Source organism: Apium graveolens, chromosome 5 (genome assembly GCF_009905375.1).
Source record: "Apium graveolens cultivar Ventura chromosome 5, ASM990537v1, whole genome shotgun sequence".
NCBI classification, from domain to species: domain Eukaryota; kingdom Viridiplantae; phylum Streptophyta; class Magnoliopsida; order Apiales; family Apiaceae; genus Apium; species Apium graveolens.
In genome coordinates, this window is record NC_133651.1 from 28,318,725 (window position 1) to 28,341,506 (window position 22,782).

At 37.9% G+C, this 22,782-nt stretch overlaps 1 non-coding gene across 1 annotated transcript; it reads right to left on the reverse strand.

Moving 5' to 3' along the window:
• Positions 1 to 9,247: 9,247 nt before the first annotated feature.
• LOC141662420 (small nucleolar RNA R71) lies at positions 9,248 to 9,354 on the reverse strand. Its single transcript, XR_012550538.1, has one exon. It is a non-coding gene; the product is annotated as a small nucleolar RNA R71 (small nucleolar RNA).
• Positions 9,355 to 22,782: the final 13,428 nt, after the last annotated feature.

Genomic DNA, 22,782 nt, shown 5'->3' on the forward strand with positions numbered 1-22,782 from the left:
TAAAAGCTCATTTCTAGCTGTATCTTCCCAAAAGGATGTAGTTATTGAACAAAGCTCTCAACTAAGAGCACAGGCCAAGAGGGTTAGGGACACAAACTCACCCCAAACTTATTCCAGAAAGAAGAAGTATAAAACCCTTGGGGATGCACAGGGTACACACACTGTGCAAACTGGTGCAAAAGACACAGTCACTGCACTTTCACAAATTCAGTTTGATGTGGCTCCAATAAATGTGGAGTCACAACCAAAATCTCTAGTCATAGAGGCACCTCAAATACCAAACTCACCAACAAATTCTCTGGATGTGGATATGATAAACACATCAATTCCTGATTCCCCTTCTTTAACTCTATTGGGGAAGCCAAAATCTAGTGCAAGTGAGCATCATCTTTTAGATGATTTGTTAGCTCACTTGCCAATTCTTTCGGGAACTGTTGTATCATCTGTGCCCAAAATATCTTCAATTTGCACAGAGTCAACAATAGTTTCTTTTTCCAGTTCATTCATTTCTACTCTCTCGATGGATATTGCTCATCCGTCGAGTAGTGATTGTATCCCGACGGATAAGCTTAACAGCAGTTATCCGTCGGATAGCAAAACCACTCACTCGATGGATATCACTCATCTGTCGAGTATCTCTGCACATCTTCAAACTTCATTTATTTCAAGTGCAGAAGATTTAGTGGTTGTACAGTCACTCTTAGAATTGAGAGAGAAGAGTGTTTTGAGTGAGAGTCTGGGTTGCTCCCAGGAAAAAGAAGAATAAATGAGTGAAACTATGCAATCCATTTCTTCAAGATTGGCAAAAGAAAGTGAGAGGAGTCCCACCTTAGTAGGTGAAGATGAGGGTGTGAGGGTGGGGAGCCAGGGTGAGACCCTGATGCAACAAAAGAGAGAAAACGAGAGAAATGCAGGTACTAGAGCTATAAGGATGGATGTCATTGCTAGTGAGTTAATGAATGTCCAGGATGCAGACAGGGAGGGACTATCTCAGCCACCTAAAGCTGTTATAGATTACACTTCCCTTGATGCTGAGGCATTTACTCACCCTGTTCCAGATTATCAACTTCTAGCTGAACAGGGTAATGACAATGCAGAAAGGATGCTGAATTTGGTGTATACCACACAGTCTATGATGAGAGCTAAGGATGCCATCACAGCTTTGCCTTCTACAGCTGGTGATGTGGACTATGAGACTGGTGGTTCAGCTGATTTCTTTGGTGATGGGAGTGGGGATAGTGAAGATGAGGCAATGGACATAGGGGGAAGTAGGTTCAAGTTCAAGATCAGGTATGCCATCATGGGCATTCTCAAAGCACTGTGATGAGCACTACTTCAAGAAAACCCTGATCCAACTAATCAATCAGACAAATACTGCTCTTCAAACCACTACTAATGCCAGCACCAAGAAGCTCCTTCAGGCACATCTATCCTCCCTGCAACTTCAACAAATCCAGGGCTTCCAGCATGCTAGGGATGTAAACACCATGAAGGGTGACATTGAGGAGATGAAGAAGGCCATTTCAGACAAGATGGATTCTAAACTTCCAGAAGCTGCAATGCTTGACATCAAAAGGCAATTAAGGAAAAATTCTGATCTTGCAACCAAGATAGATGCCTTGGACATAAGAATATCAGCCATGGAAGCATCTTTGACAGCCATTCATCTTCATCAAACTCATCAGACAGATTTACTTCAAAATTTGGTGGCTGCTCAAACCCCCTCCTCTAATCAACTTGATGATAACAAAAAGGGGAGAAAGGACCAAGTGAAGGGGAGAGGCTTCAAATTCAAATCAGTAAAGTAATTGTGCCTTCAATTACTATCTCGAAGCCACCAGTTACAAACAGTATAGATCTGATCAATGCAGCAGCAGCCAACATAAGAGCAGCTGATAAGGAGAAGTTGAGTTTAGTCAACTGGGAGAAGATTGAAGAGGAAATACAAAAGAAGTTTGAACTTGTCAAGGAGCCAGTTAAGTCAGTCATCCATCACTCTCAAGTCAAGCAAATTAGTGTAAATGAGATGAGCATGAACTATCTGGAAAGAGGACAGCCATCCTGCATCAAATCTCCAAAGGCTGAAACAATTCTGAAACCAAGGGTAAACTACTTAATATCATCATTGAAGAACCTTTTGGATACTGTGTATAAGACACCTAAGCCTGATGAAAAGAAGCTTCCGTCAAGATCAATTGCTTTCTATAAAGATACAGTTGATTCAGCTTCTAAAAGAAGAATTGCTAAAAATTTTAGGAATGGAAAAGAAATTTGTGTGGTGGTTGGACATCCTCAATTTGCTCAAGCAAAGAGAGAAGAAAAGGCTAGATTGAAGCAGGAAAAGAAGCAAGCTGCTCCGGATGCTAAAAAGACTAAATAAAAGAAATAGCAAATTGCTATCTTGGCCAAGCTACATGCTGTAAATTCATCACAACAAATTCCTTCTCAGCCATCTGAAGTTATTGAATCAAAGAAGCAAGTTGAACAACAGAAGAAATCTCCAAGAATCAAGGAATTGGCTAAAAGAACTAAAAGGAAACTAGACATTGTTGATAAGGAAGTGGAGAATCAGTTTCTCAAGGAATCCACTCCAACTACAACTCAAGCATCAAAACCCTCTGTGGTATTTGAAGATATCAAAGTGGTAGATCCTTACAGGAACATCCATGGTGAACCTATTGTGCCTAAGGATGAACCAGTAGAATGGGAGAACATACCAATTCCTGACTTCTATTTGCCAATCCTTAACAAGCCAAAGAGAACAAAGTCAAGAGCAGTCAAGAAAGTGAAGCTGTCACCTCTCAAATCCAAATCAGTAGTCAAAGCTCAATCCAAAATGAATAGGGGAGATTACATGTACTCGTGTGACATCAAAGAATTTTCTGATCTAAACCTCTATCTAGATGAACTAGATGAAGTGAGAGGAATTGATGCATACAGAAACCTACCTGAAAGGTTAGTGTTCAAGTACAAAGGAGGAAAGGAGATTCAGTGGTCACTTCACAGGATCCTTCAAGAAAGCCAAGCTGTACTGATATGTTTATTCATTCTTCAAGAAGAACTTTGGGTTCAATATTACTGCAAGAAGATTGGTACTGAAGAAGATTAAAGAGCTAAGGAGTGTTAGAGCTAAAGATGCACTCCCAAAGACTCTAATCGTCCCTTACACAGGGAGAAGAGTGCATCTAAGGCCCTACTGGCTGATGGAGTTCATGGATGACAGAGGAGTGAGAAGATTTTTCAGATTAGAAGACCAATTGAGCATCTCTAGCAATGAGACTCTTTCGAAATGCAAGTAAAGCTAAATCTCTCAGAATCTGATGAACTAGAATTCCACAAGCAGCTCCAAAATCAGATTGAGGAAAACAACAGAAAGTTTGGAAAGAGATCCAGACCTTCAAGGAACTAGATAAATCTGCTCAGGCTAGAGGAGCAACTTGAAAATAACTGTGAGCAAAACTTTGTACATTTTGTTAATTGAAGCACTTTTCAGTATTATCTACTGTCTTTTAAAAGTTGTATTTTTAAGGTGTTTTGTTATCCTCAAGTGTCTCTTAATTTATGGCTACAATTCCAGTAGACATAAATTAGGGGAGATTGTTGTGTATATGTTGTGTACTTGATGATTTTATGAACAAAACACCTTGATAGATTTTACTTAGTGAAATTATGTAGCTCTCGACGGATAAGGTTTATAGTCCCGACGGATGACTCAATATAGTCCCGACGGATGATGACTTATTATCCATCGAGTGAGTAGCTTATATAACAATAAGTCTGTAGCATATTTCTGCATACACATTGTTTAGAATCTGTAGTAGTATTTGAGTCATGTTTGACTTTAACTAGATATGCAGAATAGGTTAATTAATTGTACATAGATGATGTCTTGTAATTCTGCATAAGTGAAATGAAGTCAAGTGCCTGATTGCTACCCGACGGATAAACTACAATGAATTCGACGGATGATCAACAACCCGACGGATGATCAATAACTCAACGGATGATCATGAACCCGGCGGATAAAGAATTTAAATATCTGTTGACAGTGACAACACAGTCACATGCGTCGAGTGGATGCAAATGGAATGTGGTAGCCTATTCAACTGGGTTTTCGAGAACAAGGAAGCATTGCCATTTCCATGCTATTATGAAGATATTCAAAGATGCTGGAATAGAGTAATGAAGTAGCATTGTAATAGACTAGATAGTTTTTGTTTTATTATCCTGTTTCATTACTTTGTAATCTTGGTGATATATATCCAAGAAGTAGCAACTAAGAAACAATATGAGACACAAGCAGAGAAATATTTGTAAGCAGAATTCTTAGCATTTCTCCGTATTCTTAGTTGTTCAATATTTGTAAGCAGCTGTGAGCTTTTTGCACACAGGGTTCTCTCGATATATATTATATATCTCTGGTGGAATTATTCAAATCCACCAGAAAGTTTTTAAAGACTCTTGTTTTTAAATACTTGTGTTTTGATTCATTTAAGTAACTATTCCGCATTATGCTAATTAATTCACACTTATATATATATATATATTCGAGTTAGAACATTTTTCAATAAAGAAAAAGTTTCAAGAATTCCATTCAACCCCCCTTCTGTAATTTTTGTTATATTGTTAAGGGACTAACAAATGTCATGTCTTTATCCAGAACAAATATGCATTGATGATGGTGGATTACTACTCAAGATACACTTGGTTGAAATTTATGCATTCAAAGGATAAAACTCCACACATCATCATTAAACACATAAAGAAAATTGAGAAGCATACTGAAGATCAAAATTATGTCAAAAAATTAAGGAGTGATAATGGTACAGAATTCAAAAATGTAGTTTTAAGTGAATTCTGCAAAGACTAGGGCATTGTTCAAGAGTTCTCAGCTACAACAATACTTCAACGGAATAGTGTGGTTGAAAGAAAGAATAGAACTCTAGTTGAAACTGCAAGAACAATGCTGCAAGATGCCAATGTGCCAACCAGTTTTTAGGAAGAAGCTTTAACATTGAATGCTACATTCAAAATAAGTATCTAATCAAAAAAACTTTGGAAAGTCACCCTACTCAATTTTTTCTAAAAGAAAGCCTACTTTAAAGCATATGCATGTATTTGGAAGCAAATGTTTTGTGCTCAAAGACAACTTTGAATAGGTTGGAAAATTTGACTCCAAAGTATTTGAAGCTATTTTTCTGGGATATTCATTGGAAAGGACTTCTTACATATTTTATTTGTTAGAACAGAAGAAAATAATGGAAAGCAAAGATGTGAGCTTTGATGATGACAAATGTCCAGGCTTGGAATGCCTTGATAAAGATGAAGATGAAGCCTTGAAGTTTGAAAATCTTAATATTGACAGTGATTCTGAAGATGAATATAAGGTCAACACAAATAATAAAATGGAGGAAGAATCAAGTGAACCAATGAACTGTAAAAATGAAAATTCATCTCAAGATAGAAGCACACCTGAATTTGGTGGCACAAACTCTGGGGGTGAAAGAGATGACAGTTTTACAAGTCATGCAAATAATGAAGAAAATGAAGATAATTCTAGTCAACAAGATCACACCAGAAAATGGGATATGAGTCATACAATTGATGCTATAATTGGTGATCCTAATGCTGGAGTAAGGACTAGAAGTGCCACTGCAAATGAGTGCTTGCATGCATGCTTTCTATCTCAAATTTAGCCTAAGAAAACTGAGGAAGCTCTACTTGATCCTGATTGGATAACTGCTATGCAAGAAGAAAGAAATATATTTTTAGAATTGGTTCCAGCACCAAAGAAGAGAAGTATCATTGGAACAAAATGGGTGTAAAGGAATAAAATGGATGAAAATAGAATTGTGACAAGGAACAAAACAAGAATGGTTGCCAAATGCTACTCACAAGAAGAAAGAATTGACTATGATGAAACTTTTGCTCTAGTTGCAAGACTTGAAGCAATAAGAATTTTTCTTGCATTTGCCGCACATTCTAATTTTAAGGTGTATCAAATGAATGTGAAAAGTGCATTTCTTAATGGTGAATTGGAAGAATAATCCTATGTGTAACACCGAAGATCTAGAATTTCCAAACTTTGTTTATAAACTGTTAAAGGCTCTCTATGGATTGAAGCAAGCACATATAGCATGGTATGAAACCCTGTCACAATTTTTACATAAACATGGATTCACTAGAGGGACAATTGACAAGACTCTATTCTACAAGTAACATGGTAATGTTATTATCCTAGTACAAATTTATGTGAATGATATCATTTTTGGTTCTATAAATGAAAAGTTGCATCAAAGATTCTCAGGTCTTATGTAGAGTGAATATGAGATGAGTATGATGGGAGAACTAAGTTACTCCCTTGACCTTCAAGTTAGCCAAAGAAGTGACGAAATCTCTATCAGTCAAACCAAGTATGTCAAAGATCTGTTGAAGAAATTTGGAATGGTGGACTGTTCACCTGCATCAACTTCTATGTCTACAGCTATCAAGTTGGATGAAGATAAGAAAGGAAAAAGTGTAGACATGTCAAGTTATAGAGGAATGATTGGATCTTTACTGTACTTAACTGCAAGTAGACCAGACATCATATTTGCAACATGTCTGTGTGCTAGATTTCAAGCAAATCCTAAAGAATCACACTTAATGGCTGTCAAGAGGATTTTCACATATTGGAGGGGAACGACAAACTTGGGATTATGGTATCATAAGGGAACTGGTTTGAAGCTGTTGGATACACAGATGCAGATTTTGCTGAATACAGGATTGACAGAAAAAGTACAAGTGGAAACTGTCAATTCTTTGGTCAAAGGCTTGTATCATGGTATAGTAAGAAACAACAATTTGTGTCAACTTTCACAGCTGAAGCTGAATATATAACTGTTGGAAGTTGCTGTACTCAAGTGATTTGGATTAGAAACCAACTCATGGGTTATGGCCTAGTGGTACAAAAGATTCCAATCATGTGTGACAATACTAGTGCAATATCCATTGTGGCTAATCCAGTTAATCAACCTAGAATTAAGCACATTCATGTAAAGTACCATTTTATTAGAGAACATGATGCAAATGGTACTACTGAGCTTATACTTATTCCAACAGAAAAATAATTAGCTGACATTTTTACTAAACCTTTGGATGAAGTGTTGAGTGGCATTTATGACACTTTATAACGCTCCATAAAGCTTTGGATTGATATTTTGTACTCAAGTTGTTAGTGTTTTTAATGTATTTTTATAGTATTTTCGCATTTCAGGCATTATTCAGGAATATAGGGACATTAGCATTGTTTGGATATTAATTTGATATTAGGATGGTGTCTAGAATAAAAGCTCGTGAAAAGACCAGCTCAAACCAACAATAAAAGAAGAAGTCAATATTTTTTCCAGAGAGACGGCACGCCCGCGCTGTGATAGTGCGCGCCCGCGCCAGGATGACAGAATGTCAGCGCGCCCGTGCAAGTCAAGCGCGCGCCCGCGCCAGGTTGGAAAAGAAAATCTTGTTTCTTGTGGAATTTTGATCCAGAAGACTTCTACTTTGCATGGGCTGCTATATAAACATAACTTATGCTCGTTTTTCATAACAAGACGTACCAGAGCTTAAGGAGAAGGCGTAAGAAGACCGTAGAGCATAAATCAACCAAGGCAAAGAAGATCTAGTTTATTCTTATGATTCTTTGTTTTAAGTTGTAACTTTGGATGCTAGTTTTCTTATTCGTAAACCTATACTCTTGTTTCATACTTGGTTTTATTAAGTATAAAGACTACGTTTATTATACCATGCTTTCATCGGAACCCACGTTGATGATGAGTCTGATTATGGGCTAATCATTATCGTGGGGTTCTAACGGATTTATTTATGGATTTCTTTAGTTAATTCGTTTCGATGCCTTAGTGTGTGGTGATTGTATGATAACCAAGTTATAGTTGTGCTTATTCTTCTTATGAGCATCACGAACTTATAAGATACTGTGTTAATCTTTAATGAAGCGAAATTGAATTTAAGGGTTTAGAACTTGCCATGCTAGCATAGGTTCATGTATGTGATATGCATGATTCGTAGGTAATTTTAACCATCTTACTTGCCCTATATAATCACGAGAGATAACTTGTGCGTTAAACCGTTATGTTATCAAATTCTATAGACATATAGGGTCTCAATATAATTGGTGTCTATTCAGCTTATATCTCTTTTGTGGATGTCTGGTAGTATAGTATTCGTACAACAAAAGTTAGCGTTTATCAGTTTCCTGTTATCTGATTAGTGTCATCATCATTATATGCTAAGGTTAAGAATGAAAAGGCTATTGAATGAAGTATTTAAGGAAGTTAGAATCCCATGTTTGTGTCATATATTATTCAACTCTCTTTAATCTCTTAGTTTATGTTCTTTCATATTATCTCTTAGTTAAGTGTAGTATAAACAATCTTAATTTGTTATTTGTCTTAGCATTGGATAATAACCATACTAGTGTTGCATAGATACATTGATTGAAATTAACCTAAACCTATCCCTGTGGGAACGAACTAGAATTTATTCTATATTACTTGTGACCGCGTATACTTGTGTGAATATTAGCGCGTGTTCTAGCCCTAACAAGTTTTTGGCGCCGCTTCCGGGGATATCAGTGTTAATTTTTAGTTTATGTGTTTTTCATCATGGTCGTTAAAGTTCAGTGACTCGGACGTTGTTACGTAATTATATCCTTGTCGTGTTTCAGGTACTCTAGCGAGCGTGTATGCATACGCGTTCTCGGTCTCGTAAGAGAATACTGGATCTAGCTGAGGAAGAAGTTGTAGTCGAAGAGCAAGTTGAAAAAGAGATCTTAGTTGAGAAAGAAGAAGAGGCTCTTATTTCAATGGGAGAACTGGAAGCAAATCCAAAGGCTTTAATGGACTATTCTCAATCGAAGATCAATGATATTCAGTCTAGCATTGTTTGACCAGCCATTGCGGCTAATACCTTTGAGATTAAGTCGAGCACGATTCAGATGATACAGAACTCAGTTCAGTTTGGGGGTTCTCCGACAGAAGACCCCAACATGCACATCAGAGATTTCATCGAGATCTGCGACACTTTCAAGTTCAACGGAATTTCTGAAGATGCTATTAAGTTGAGGCTTTTCCCATTCTCTCTACGGGATAAAGCTAAGTACTGGTTACATCCTCTGCCACCAGGGTCTATCACCAAATGGGGGGATCTTGCTCACAAGTTCTTAACTAAATTCTTTCCAATGGCGAAGATTGTTGCAATCAGAAACGCACTTACTCAATTTGCTCATAAATATGGAAAATCTTTATGTGAGGCTTGGGATCGATATAAGGAGATACTTAGGAAGTGTCCTTATCATGGGATGCCTGACTGGATGATCATTAACTGTTTCTATAATGGTTTGGGTGCTACTTCTAGACCCATGCTTGATGCAGTATCAGGAGGAGCCTTGTGAGCTAAAAGCTACGATGAAGCTTATAAATTGATTGAACTGATGGCTGCTAATGAATATCAGAATCCTACTCAGCGACTATCTCAGGGTAAGGTAGCAGGAATTCTGGAGTTTGATGCAGCTATTGCTATAGCTGCTCAACTTAAGGCTTTGACGATGAAGGTGGATTCTCTGTCTAATTATGGAGTTAATCAGATCACTAATGTCTGTGAGTTTTGTGCTGGTGCCCATGAGACTGATCAGTGTGCCATTTCTAGTGAATGAGCTCAGTTCGTGAGTAATTTTCAGAGGTCGCAGCAACCTATACCAGCCACTTATCATCCTAACAACCGCAATCATCCTAACGTTAGTTGGAGCAACACTCAGAATGCGGTTTAGCAGCCTTATCAGCAGTATCAAACAAAGCAGTACAACCCCCTGGTTTTCAACAACTGCAATATGCACCAAGGCAACAACTCCAGCTGTAACAGGCTAATGAAAAATCTGAATTGGAAGAGTTGAGGCTCATGTGCAAGAGCCAAGCGGTTTTTATCAAGACCTTGGAAAATAAAATTGGACAAATAGTCAATGCCTTGCTGAATCATCAACCTGGTACACTTCATAGTGACACTGAAGTACCAGGAAAGAGGGAAGCTAAGGAGCAGGTTAAGGCAATTACATTAAGGTCTGGGAAGGTTGCAAATCCCGAACACTCTCAAGTGTCGGATGAAGAAGTTGTGGCTGAAGAAGAAGTGCAGAAGGAAGCTGAAGTGGAACCAAGGAAGACTATTGTTGAACACACTCCTCATGAGGGTAATACAGGGGAGAAACAGATCTATCCTCCACCTCCCTTTCCTAAGAGGCTACAGAAGAGAAAGCTGGATAAGCAGTTTGAGAAGTTTCTGGAGGTGTTCAAGAAACTTCACATCAACATACCTTTCGCTGAAGCTCTTGAACAGATGCCTAGTTATGCGAAGTTTATGAAAGGTATACTCTGTCAGAAGGTGAAGCTTGATGACTTAGAGACAGTTGCTCTCACGGAGGAATGCAGTGTTGTGCTGCAATAAAAGTTGCCTCCGAAGCTTAAAGATCCTGGAAGCTTCACTATTCCTTGCACCATTGGAAAAGTGTCATTTGACAAATGCTTATGTGACTTGGGAGCTAGCATCAATCTGATGCCTTTGTCAATCTTCAAGAAGTTGGACTTACCTGATCCAAAACCTACTTATATGACTTTGCAGCTGGCCGATCGTTTCGATTACATATCCGCGGGGCATTGTCGAGGATATTTTGGTCAAGGTGGATAAACTCATCTTTCCGACTGAGTTAGTAATTCTTGATTTCGAGGAGGATAAGAAGATTTCCATAATCTTGGGAAGACCTTTCTTGGCTACTAGCCGAACCTTGATAGATGTGCAGAAGAGTGAGCTCACCATGCGAGTGCTGGATCAGGATGTAACTTTTAATGTTTTTAATGCCATGAAATTCCCTACGGAAAATGAGGAGTGCTTAAAGGTGGAGTTGGTCGATTCTGTGATTACTTCAGAACTTTATAAATTGCTAAGGTCTGATGTCTTAGAAAAGGCCTTATTGGGGAATTTCGACAGTGAAGATGATGAAGATGATGAGCAATTACAATATCTGAATGCTTCTCCCTAGAAGAGGAAGATGGATATGCCTTTTGAATCTCTTGGAATGGAGGAGCTGAACAAATCTCCTAAGCGCCTCAAGCAATCTATTGAGGAAGCTCCTACACTTGAGCTTAAACCATTGCCTGTACACTTAAGGTATGCCTTTTTAGGAGATGCATCTACTTTGCCTGTTATTATTGCATCTGACCTTTTAGGTAGTGATGAGGAAAAACTCTTAAGAATTCTGAAAGAATTCATATCGGCAATTGGATGGACGATAGCAGATATCAAGGGAATCATCCCTTCTTATTGCATGCATAAAGTTCTGCTAGAGTAAGGTAGCAAGCCTACTGTTGAGCAACAAAGTAGGCTAAATCCTATCATGAAAGAAGTTGTGAAGAAGAAAATTCTTAAGTGGCTGGATATAGGGATCATCTATCCCATTACATACAGTTCTTGGGTGAGTCAAGTTCAGTGTGTACCAAAAAAAGGAGGTATCACCGTTGTTGCTAATGAGAAGAATGAGCTCATTCCTACTCGAACAGTCACGCGGTGGAGAGTTTGCATGGATTACAGGAAGCTGAACAAGGCCACGAGAAAATATCACTTCCCTCTGCCATTTATTGATCAGATGCTTGACAGATTAGCTGGGCATGAGTACTACTGTCTTCTGGATGGCTATTTGGGCTATTATCAGATTTGTATTGCTTCGGAAGATCAGGAAAAGACTACTTTCACTTGTCCATTTGGTACTTTCATCTTTACAAGGGTTTCTTTTGGTTTGTGTGAAGCACCAGCCACATTTCAGAGATGCATGATGGTTATTTTCTCTGACATGACTGGTCAGAATGTGGAGGTGTTCATGGACGATTTCTCTGTGTTTAGCGATTTATTTGATGAGTGCTTGCAGAATCTTGGTGACATTCTTAAAAGGTGTGTTGAGACCAATCTGGTTCTCAACTGGGAGAAATGTCACTTTATGGTGTGACATGGCATTATACTTGGTCACAAGGTCTCTAGTAAGGGTCTTGAGGTGGACAAAGCCAAGGTGGGGGTCATTAAAAATCTTCCTCCACCAATTTTTGTGAAGGGGGTTCGCAACTTTCTTAGTCATGCAGGTTTCTATAGGTGGTTCATCAAGGACTTTTCAAAAATTTCTAAACCTTTGTGCAATCTTCCGGAGAAGGATGTCCCATTCAAGTTTGATGACGAGTGCCTAGCTATTTTTGAGTTCTTGAAGAAGAGTTTGATCACGATACCTGTCATAACTATACCTGATTGGAATGAACCTTTTGAGATGATGTGTGATGCAAGTGACTATGCAGTTGGAGCAGTTCTTGGGCAGAGAAAGAACAACATATTTCATGTGGTCTACTATGCTAGTAAGACCCTAAATGGTGCTCAACTGAATTATACTACTACTGAGAAAGAACTTCTGGCTATTGTCTATGGATTTGAGAAGTTTCGATCTTATCTGCTTGGGATGAAGGTGACAGTTTTCACTGATCACGCTGCAATTCGATATCTCGTCTCGAAGAAGGACTCGAAGCCTAGATTGATTAGATGGGTTCTTTTGCTTCAGGAATTTGAATTGGAGATCAAGGACAGAAAAGGTACTGAGAATCAAGTCGCTAATCATCTCTCTCGTTTGGAAGATCCAAGTGCAACTTCACTGGATAAGATATTGATAAATGAGTCTTTTCTCGATGAGCAGCTGTTTGGAGTGCAAGAAGAAGAACTATGGTTTGCAGACATTGTGAACTACCGTGTGAGTAATATCATGCCTCCCGACTTGTCGTACGCTCAAAGAAAGAAGTTTCTTCATGAGGTGAAGTGGTATATATGGGATGAACCATATTTGTTTAGGCAAGGAGCTGATCAAATCACAAGAAGATGTATTCCGTACAGTGAAATGGGGGGGGATCTTGCGAGACTGTCATTCGACTATTAATGGAGGCCACTATGGTGGAGAGAAGACAATAACTCGTGTCCTTTAAGCGGGATTCTTTTGGCCTACATTGTTTAAGGATGCGCATCACTTTGTTTTGAAGTGTGATCGATGTCAGCGTGTGGGTAATATGTCCAAGAGGGATGAAATGCCTCTTAATGTGCTTCTCGAGGTTGAAGTCTTCGGTGTTTGGGGAATCGACTTCATGGGGCATCTTGTAATAATCAGTATATCTTGTTGGTGGTCGATTATGTGTCGAAATGGGTTGAAGTCAAGGCTTTTCCAACAAATGATGTGAAGGTAGTGCTTAATTTTCTTCATAAGCAGTTATTCATAAGATTTGGGACTCCAAGAGTCATAATTAGTGATGAGGGATCGCATTTTTGTAATCGCAAATTCACTGCCATGATGCAAAGGTATAATGTGAATCATCGCATTGCAACAACCTACCATCCTCAGACTATTGGTCAAGCTGAGGTGTCTAACAGGGAGATCAAGCGTATTTTAGAGAAAATTGTGTGTCCATCAATGAAGGATTGGTCTTTGAAGCTTGATGAAGTTGTCTGGGCATATAGAACAACATACAAGACTCCGTTGGGAATGTCGCGATTTCAGTTGGTTTATGGTAAGGGATGTCATTTGTCTGTGGAGCTCGAGCATCAAGCGTATTGGGCTTTGAAGAAGTTGAACCTTGATTTGGATGCAGCTAGTAAGAAGAGAATACTTCAATTGAATGAACTTGACGAATTTCGGCTTTAAGCATATGAAAACAACAAAATGTCCAAGGAGAAAGTCAAGAGGTGGCACGATAGGGGTCTAGTGCTCAAGTCATTTGTGCCGGGACAACAAGTTCTTTTATTCAACTCTCGTCTTTGTCTTTTTCCTGGAAAATTGAAGTCGAGATGGTTCGGGTCTTTCATAATCAAAACTGTGTTTCCGCATGGAGCTGTGGAGATTTTTTAGAATGATCCAAGCCAAGCATTCAATGTAAATGGTCAGAGATTGAAGCACTACTATGGGGATACGACAAACCGTGAGGTGGTTAGTGTCATTTTATTGTCTACTTGATCTCGAGATTCTACGTCGAGCTAACGACGTAAACTAAGCGCTTTTTGGGAGGCAACCCAAGTTTGTTGTTCATTAGTAGATAGAGGAAGCAGAAAGAAAAGAGAAAAATACAAAAAATCAGAAAAACAAAAAAATCCAGGGCCAACTTCAGTAGCATGGCACGCCCGCGCTGAGAAGCGGGGCGGCCGCACTGTTTTTCAGTAACTGGGCGCGCCCCCGCTGACTTGGCACACGGCCGTACTGAAATTCCAGAAACTGGGCGCGTCGGCGACGAGGTGGCGCGCGGCCGTGCTGGGTCCCTGTTTCAGAAAAAAAAAATTTAAGTCAATTTTTGAAGAGAAATTCGGGACTTTTAATACAAAATCAATTCCCACCCGAATTCTACTCTTCCACATCCCAAATTTCCCTCTACAAATCAAACCCATTTTCCCATTATTCCCATAATTAATTCCCACTCCTTTTCCATAACTAATTCTCTCCCAATCTCCTATATATACATACACTTATACACAAACTTCTCCATCGCTTCTCCAAACTCTCAAACACACAATCTCTCTTACAAACTTCTAATCTCTCAATCTCTCTCAATCTCAATGGCACCAAAAAGACAACAAACTCAAGTAAGCAGCAACACCACTGATTCTTCGAGTGCAAGTGGTGTGAGGCCTAGGTTTTTAACTCCCGAGGCTGAGGCGGAGTATGTGAGGCTACTTTTGAAGCCTATAGCCAAGGAGCGTGGTTTTCTGCCATCGGGAAAAGATGGTACGTTGTTGGAGATGATCTTGGAGATGGGCTGGGTTGTTTTCTGCGAGACACCCGATGTTATGCCCATGAGTGTGGTGCGTGAGTTTTATGTTAATGCTAAGGCGGAGAAAAATGGTTTCATGACGGTGAGGGGGATGATGGTGGATTACAGTGCTGAGGCGATTCGTAGGGTGATTGAGCAGCCCGAGAAGAGGGAGGAGCAGAAGAACCGGAACGAGAAAACTCCGGAGGAGTTTAACTTGGATTTGATTGTTGCTACCCTATTTGTGCCTGAGACTCATTGGAACTTCAAGAAGGGCACGAATGAGTATACCACGTTCCCTGCCTCGTGCATAAGCAGGTTTGTACGTGCATATAATTCTTTTATATGTGCTAATATCATGCCATCTTCTCACATGCGTGCGCGTTTGTTGTGGGGTATTCTGCAGGGAGACTATGTAGATCTTGGGATGGTGATTCATCAGGGTATTCTGAGGTTCTTGCGAGGGAGTACTACGGGTTCGATACCCTATGCGTCCATTGTGATGAAGTTGTGCACGGCGGTTAGCGTTCGTTGGCCCGCACATGAGCAGCTGCAGCTCCCTAGTGCTCCGATTAATAGTTCGACATTGTTGAACATGACAGAGTGGTATGGTGGGAAGCCCGATCCTAAGGGGCTTGGTTATTCTTATGACCATCTGTCAGGTGAAAGGCCAGCGGATCAGACTTTTGCTGGTGGGATGACGCAGGCTCGCCGAGCGGCTTGGAGAGCTCAGTTGGGAGAGGAGGCTGGTCCTTCAGGATCACAGCAGCAACAGGACGAGGTAGCATAGGGCAGTGCTAGTTTGAGTACGATGCAGTATAGGCATCTAGCTAGGAGGATGGATGCGATGCATGACATCCACAGCAGGTTTGCACATGACCTCACTCAGACGTTGGGGACTACTTTCAGAGCTACAGGAATTGACATCCAGTGGCCATTATTCGGTGAGGACTCTGTGTATCCGCCTCCGGACACTCTTGACACTCCACCCCTTGAGGGTGATGATCCTGGTTCTGATTAGGTATGCATGATTCCTTGCTATTACCTTCATTGAGGACAGTGAATATTTTAAGTTTGGGGGTAGTAGTTAAGGATTTATGTGTTTTGTGTGAGTCGCATGTAATTTGCATATTCATGCTAGTGTAGTTCATATAGTTGCATGTTTGCCATGTAATAGTTTTTTTTTGTTTTTTTATAATTTTTATGATAGCTTGTTCATATAGTTTCATGCATTTGCATAATAACATGATCCCTTAGATGATTTTGCCAATCGATTTGTGATATTGATGCTAGTGTAGTGATGTCGTATTTAGTAATGTTAATCCTTATCGAGTTGATTTGCATGCTAGAGACAATTGTATTTCACTAATGCTTATATATTGCTTGAGGGCTAGATCATGGTCATGGTTTATTGGTTTGTCGAGGTTTAATCGCTTGTATATATTTAGAATTTAGGATATTCTCTTAATGAAAAAATAACATGGATATTTAAAAAAATTGGAGAAAATTGGATTTCATTGCTAGTTGTTATGGCTAGGTGTCAAATGGCTAGTAGCCGGCTCATATTATATGAATATTCTAGGGTTGAACAAGATGGAGCGAAACGCACTCGTTCATAAATTTGTGAAAAAAGAGAAAAAAAAAGGAAAAAACCAAAAAGAAAAAAAGAAAAAAATATATGTGTTTCTGCATAATTGATCATGAGTGGGCTCTTTAATACTCGAGTTATTAAGTCCTTAGGAGACTTTGTGCCTAGTGACTCAAGGCTTTTTATAATCTAGGATCCACTAACCTAATGTTCGCTACATGGGTATTATTGTATAAGTCTTTTGTGGACCTCACTCATTGCACGGTCAATTAAGCATATTTGTGTTGTGAATAAAAGCATGAATCCATGTAAAACTCTGATATAAGAATTGAAGTGTTATAAGTTATTTTGAGTCTAGCTTTTTATTCTATTTATAACCCCGCAATTGCTTTGATAAGTAGTGAGTCATGATTATTGATCTAGTTGTAATAGTAAATCTGTAAGCATTTGCACACACACACGTTTCTGGTTTGTGAGTCGATTTGTGGGGCATGATTGATCTTTGTGCGAATAACTGCATTTGATGAGATGTTGCTTGTTTATTGGTTTAGTTATTCTATGGGGATCGTTACATTCACATAGTTTGTATTCATGCATTTTTATTTTTTTTGTTCTTTGAGTCTGTTTATGCTTGAGGGCAAGCATCAGTTCAAGTTTGGGGGTATGTTGAGTGGCATTTATGACACTTTATAACATTCCGTAAAGCTTTGAATTGATGTTTTGTACTCAAGTTGTTACTATTTTTAACGTGTTTTTGTAGTGTTTTTGCATTTCAGACATTATTCAGGAATACAGGTACATTAGCATTGTTTGGATGTTAATTTGGTGTTAGGATGGTGTCTAGAATAAAAGCTCATGAAAAGAGCATCTCAAACCAACAAGAAAAGAAGAAGTCAATATTTTTTCCAGAGAGACGGCGCGCCCGCGCTGTGATAGCGCGCGCCCGCGCGAGGATGGCAGAATGTTAGCGCGCCCGCGTTGGTCAAGCGCGCGCCCGCGCCAGGTCGGAAAATAAAATCATGTTTCTTGTGGAATTTTGATCCAGAAAACTTCTAATTTGCATGGGATGCTATATAAACATAACTTATGCTCGTTTCATAACAAGACGTGCCAGAGCTTAAGGAGAAGGCATAAGAAGACCGTAGAGTACAAATCAACCAAAGAGAAGAAGATCTAGTTTATTCTTGTGATTCTTTATTTTAAGTTGTAACTTTGGATGCTAGTTTTCTTATTCTTAAACCTATACTCTTATTTCGTACTTGGTTTTATTAAGTATAAAGACTACGTTTATTATACCATACTTTCATCGGAACCCACGTTGATGATGAGTCCGATTATGGGCTAATCATTATCGTGGGGTTCTAACGGATTTATTTATGGATTTTTTTAGTTAATTTGTTTCGATGCCTCAGTGTGTGGTGATTGTATGATAACCTAGTTATGGTTGTGCTTATTCGTCTTATGAGCATCGTGAACTTATAAGATAGTGTGTTAATCTTTAATGAAGCGAAACTGAATTTAAGGGTTTAGAACTTGCCATACTAGCATAGATTCATGTATGTGATATGCATGATTCGTAGGTAATTTTAACCATCTTACTTGCCCTATGTAATCACGAGAGATAACTTGTGCATTAAACCGTTATGTTGTCAAATTCTATAGACATATAGGGTCTCAATATAATTGGTGTCTTTCAGCTTCTATCTCTTTTGTGGATGTCTGGTAGTTTGGTATTCGTACAACGAAAGTTGGTGTTTATCAGTTTCGTGTTATCTGATTGGTGTCATCATCATTACATGCTAAGTTTAAGAACGAAAAGGCTATTGAATGAAGTATTTAAGGAAGTTAGAATCCCATGTTTGTGTCATATATTATTCAACTCTCTTTAATCTCTTAGTTTATGTTCTTTAGTATAATCTCTTAGTTAAGTGTAGTATAAACAATCTCAATTTGTTATTCGTCTTAGCATTGGATAATAACCTTATTAGTGTTGCATAGATACATTGATTGAAATTAACCTAAACCTATCCCTGTGGGAAAAAATTAGAATTTATTCTATATTACTTGCGATCACTTATACTTGTGTGAATATTAGCGTGTGTTCTAGCCCTAACATGAAGCAACTTTCACTAGACTTGTAAGTGAAATTGGTATGTTAAATTCTTCATCCTAAAGGCGAGAACTTAGCTAATATGTTGCCGCAGATTAATTCCTGATATATCAAAATTACTTTTCTTTAATTAGAAATTAACTGAAATATGATTTATAAATATTTCAGAATTCTCTGTATATTTATTTTTGAAATTAAAATTGAACTTGGAATTTTTCTAATTCCAAGAAAAGCTGTAAAATGTTAATTCACAATTTCAATATGTGAAATTAATAGAAGATAAAGTTGAGAAAGAACAAAAGTATGTAGAGATTTGAGTTCTCAATAAGTCTAAATGACTTCTCGACAAGTCATTTTGAGACTTCTCGACAGAGTTCTCGATAAGTCTTTTCCATGACTTCTCGATGGACTTCTCGATAAGCCTCTTTGTGAATTCTCAATACCTTCAAGTGTTTTGTCAAATTTATTTCTGATTCCTATATGTCAGGGGCTTTGACTGTAAACCCTGTGATTTACCTAAATGTATTGAACGAGTTCTGGAACACTACAGTTATCGACACTATTGTTCATGACAATCAAGCACAGGAATTCAATGATGATGACATCAACAAAGCCTTGGGCATTCCTACAAACAACATGGTAGAGGCACCAACAACAAAAGAACTAGATAAGTTTATGGACTTTATAAACTACAGTGAGAAGATTGACATGGCCAGGTTGAACAAGAAGAACCTGAGGAGAGAATGGTCCTTTGTGTTTGATTCTATCATAAGGGCATTCACATGCATAAAGAATGGCTATGACAACATCTCTGGTATGGTGCAGAAGCTGGTGTATTTTATGGCCTGCAACAGACACCTCAATGTTTGAAACATGATCCTGTAAGAACTGAGCACAAGGCTAAAAATGCCTTTGGTAAGTAGAGGTAAAGAAATTTTCTTTCCTAGATTCATAATGTCCACTTTAAATATAAAGTAGATGACATTCACATGCTAGATGGTATAGATAGAAATCAGATAGGCATTTTTAAATAGGTGTCCAAAATCCTATTTGGCTCACTTATTACAAAGAATCAGGTAAAGGTAACTCTAAATATCACTAACTTCATGTTAGAGAAATTTAGAACTTACTATTACCATATGCCTGATATGAGATCAAGTACAATATCTAGTTCATCTATGGCCTCTGCACCTGTAGAAGAACACAAACAGAATAGCACACATGGGCCTTCCACTGCTGAGACCTTTTTTTTCAAAACCATTAGATTCTAGGAAACCAACTACTTCATCCTCTCAAAAGGATGGAGTTAGTAAAAAGAAGAGAAAGCTAACATCTTTAGTAGTTGTTACTGAGAGTGGTGATGACCAAACACAAATTGAGTCCCCCTTGGTCAGAAAACCAAAGAAGCAAAGGAAGGTTGAGTTGCACTCAAATGACTACCTCTGCATTTCTCATAACACATGGGCAAAAACAGACTCTAGAGGCACGTTCTCAACAAGGTGTCACTATTGAACCAAACATTCTTCCCAATACACCTTGTAAAGAGTCTGCACCCCCTCTTGAGCACTCTCAAGAGGTTGAAAGAAGTCATATGGTTCACACACACACTGAGAGCGCATCAATTGAAACTCCCTCTTCCATTTAGGGGGGTTGCCAACATTCATGCTTGAGCTCACTCATCTCATTTCAAAATTTTCTTCATATTTTATTGAGGGGCTTGAATCTTTATCTCAAGCTTTACCAAAATCATATGACGGTTCAAGAAACTGTGCTCACCACTCAAGTAAAAAATTTAGATGGTAAAAGGCTATATGTTGTAACACCCCCAGATCCGGGGTCGGGGATCCGGGTTGTCACGAGTTCCATTTCCCTTAGTAACACCCAACCTTAATAATTAATCAACTACTCTGTACTGTGACCCCACAATAAACACACACACCACACGTTATAGTCTCAGAGATGAACATCAAAAATAATCACAAGTCATTTTATTCCACAATTATCTGCCAATACACCGTAATAGGTTTTCTGAATAAATTTACATTTTCTTTGCCATTATTACAATTTGTAAATATACATAATCTGGTACATCAAAAGCTGAAGCCTAGTCTATTGGTATTTCCCTACCTCAGCTACAGTGACTTCAACACCTATAGGAAACTGCGGAATGCTTCCTATCCGCTCGCGAATTGGGAGCTTGGTCCTGTTCATCTTGTCTATCTGATGTTGTGTGATGAAAGAAGAAAGCAAGGGTGAGCAGCAAGCCCACCAAAATAATATGTATAATGATTAACAATATATGAGCCTTCTCATAGTACTCATGAAAGTCTTGGTCAAAATAAATGAACCAAGTTTGATATTTTAATGCGATGAAGTCGCAAAATAGTCAGTATATATATACATATATACTTTTCAAAATCTTGGAAGTCCTCTTCCATGCATAATATACACAAAGTTCCAGTTTATAACTGTATAAAAAGTATCGTTGCAAGGTGATCTAATATATCTAACCTTGTCTCAACGTTTTTCTGAAAATCTTTGTCATTCATAAGACAATTATTAACTAGATATAAGTTTAAAAGATGAAGTTACAAGATACTCTAATATACTTATATCTTTTCCAAATACTACTTGAACTACCACCGTTCAAGTTATAATTAATTTCAAAAGTTCATCCCACTGATGAGACCACAAGATAAGACTTGAATAGATTCAATCTTTGAAATATTATTAAAGGAAATGAAGTTAGGATATACTTCATTAAGTTCTGATATATATATATATATCCACATATACATCTTCTTTATACATTTCCTGAAAACCTCTGTCATGTAAAGTATGAACAGAGTTGCAATATCCAATAAATTTGGAAAGGAAAAGAATTTTGGCATAAACCAGGTATCTTGCTGATCAGGCAAAGATACCCATAAGTAACCTTTTCTACTAGTAGATGGACGAATTCCCCACTGGTCATCACTCTGGTCGTAATAGGACCTTATGCTGGACTACCACTCAGCCACTTATGCATTTGATGGACTCCCACTGAGCCACTTACACTATCATGGACGCCCACTGAGCCCATGTTGCTTATGCCGACTCAATAGATGGACTTACTTCCCGAACGTTGGGTAAGTAATCAATTCATTTACCAAAACTGCAACCGTGTTGCGAATATAAAATACACCACAGAGCCAGATCCCTCAGGTTTTGAGCGAGTATTTAAATCCCCTTAAAAAGGAAGATCTTAAATATAAAAATGAGTTTTGGGATCCGCTCTAACTCTTAAAAATCATTTTGAAGACTCGAAAACACTTTAAAGAGTGTTTGGAGTAAAGCTGATTTAATGAAGTAAATCAGTCCCCAGAATATTTAGAAAATGACTGAATATTATTATTTAAATAATATTCCCATAAAGAATAATCTTTATAAAAATAATTGAAGTAGAAGTATTAAAACTTATACTTGAAACGAGTATTAAATAACCAAAGATATACTTATATGAAAGTACTATCTTTATTTGAATAATCGAAAATAAGTTTGATTATTGACACCTTATTCTTTAATAAAATAAAGAATATATCTCAGCAAATAATCGGAGTCATGGATCCTCAAATGAATACTCAAATAATATTCATTAAATAATATAAACTGAGTCATAAGCCCTCGAATGAATATTCAAATAATATTCAATAAATAATATAAAAGAGTCATAAGCCCTCGAATGAATATTCAAATAATATTCAATAAATAATATAAAAGAGTCATAAGCCCTCGAATGAATATTCAAATAATATTCAGATAATAAAATAAAAGGAGTCATAAGTCCTCGAATGAATATTCAAAATAATATTCATTTAATATAAAGGAGTCATACGCCTTCGAATAATATTCGAAATAATATTCAATAATAAAATAAAGTTAAAGTTATCGAATAAACCTTATTCGATTAATAGTTTTGAAAACTATGACCACATATATATATATATAAGTATATATATATATCCATATATACAAAATCTACTCGGGATCCTCGACTCCCGGTTTTAGAAAATATTTTCACCTTTGGGTCCCTGTACTAAGGGTATATGCAAATTACCGATATCCTCTAGCATAGGTATTATCAACTGAATCAACAGATATATATATGGAAAGAATGCGAAACAGGCATGCACATATATATATACCATAGCAGCATGCTTCAATATATTGCAACATTTGCTAATTAACCA